The sequence below is a fragment of the Poecile atricapillus genome, chromosome 24 (assembly GCF_030490865.1).
Source record: "Poecile atricapillus isolate bPoeAtr1 chromosome 24, bPoeAtr1.hap1, whole genome shotgun sequence".
Lineage (NCBI taxonomy): Eukaryota > Metazoa > Chordata > Aves > Passeriformes > Paridae > Poecile > Poecile atricapillus.
In genome coordinates this window covers 5288781-5290315 of record NC_081272.1, presented here as the reverse complement: position 1 = coordinate 5290315, position 1535 = coordinate 5288781, and positions in this window count along the sequence as shown.

The window sequence follows — 1535 nt, the reverse complement described above, 5'->3', positions numbered from 1 at the left end:
GTGCCGCGGCGGAAGCTCCGCCCCCTCCGCCTGTGTGTGTGAGGGTGTGAGGGGGGACCCGCCGCGGGACCACCCCGCGCATGCGCCGCGCGCCGCTCGGGAATGGCGCCATGGCGGCCGCGCGGTTCCCGCCGGTGGCGTGAGGGGAGCCGTGGAAGCGGGGAATGATGGAGTCAGGGAATGATGGAGTAAGGGAATGATGGAGTCAGGGAATGATGGAGTAAGGGAATGATGGAGTCGGGGAATCGTGGATGTGGGAGGGGAACAACTCTTCCACTCCGTCCACGCAGCGCTGCCATTGTAATCCCTAAACCGCATCACGTAGCGCCTCTAAACACATTGAGAGGAATGACGGGTTTGTCTTTACAAACAAGCTGTGGGTCTGCTGATAAGATGCAGCTGTCAGTGAGAGACAACAGAAACAATGGGATGGATTCCACTAAAAGATGAAAGAGGCACTGAAAGAGCACCATGAATTCCACAAGAGTTAAGAATTAAGAATTCAGAAGGGAATATGCATTGGGGGTGTCTCAGGTATCAGGTGTTCCGGGAAGCCTGTACCTCTCAAGTACCTCAGCCGATGTGGAAAGAGAGAAGGGACAAGCGGCCGGGAATTAGGATAAAAAGGAGGCTGCGCCCTCCAAAAATTGGATATACCCCAGGGGAATGCCCCATGGCCTCTCCCTTTATTCGAATAAAGAAAAAGGACTCCTCTGTCTCCTTTTTGGACATAAACCTCTGGTGTTTGTGGATTAATTTTCCCGACAACGGTGACTCCACCACCTCCCCAGGCAACCCCTTCTAATGTCTGGCCACCCGGACGGCGAATGAACTTGAATATTTACTGTGAATGTCCCTTGTCTCTGCTTGCGGCCGTTTCCTCTCAGTAAGCTCACTCTTCACACAGTAGAAGAGGAGGTCTCTTCTCACCACAAGCTCCTGGCAGGTGGTTGTTGTGGAGAGCGATGAGGTTCCCCTTAAGCCTTCTCCAGACTAAACCCAGCTCCTCCAGCCGCTCCTCTTCGACCTTTCAGGAGCCTTTGAGGGGCCCAGAACTGGACGCAGTAGTAGAAGTGCAGCCTCACCAACCCATACTACATAGAATCAGAAATTTGGAAGAGAAGCGGTGATGGCGCTGGGAGCGTGGGCGGGATTCGAACCCACGACCAGAAGCGAACCGCCGACTGCGGGATTCGAACCGGCGGCGCTGCCCGGACTGCGCCCCGGCGGTGCCGCGCATGCGCGCTCCGGATTCCCTCCAGGCGGCGGCGCTGAGGCGCGGGAAGGGACTGAGGGGGGATCGGGACCGGGACCGGGACCGAGATTTTGGCCTGCCCAGGTCACAGCGCTGCCCTGAGGTACAGGGGTAGCGCCGCTGTGAGGGCTCAGCGTCTCCCTCCGGCTTCCACAGTCCGGCAGGGCCTTGGCAGTGCCCTTGCGGGAGCTGAGCCTTCCCTTGCCTGCCCTCATGTTCCTGTGGAGCAGAGCCCACCCTGGGGACGAGCCTCGGTGTCTTGGCTCCCTGAAGGGCGAGC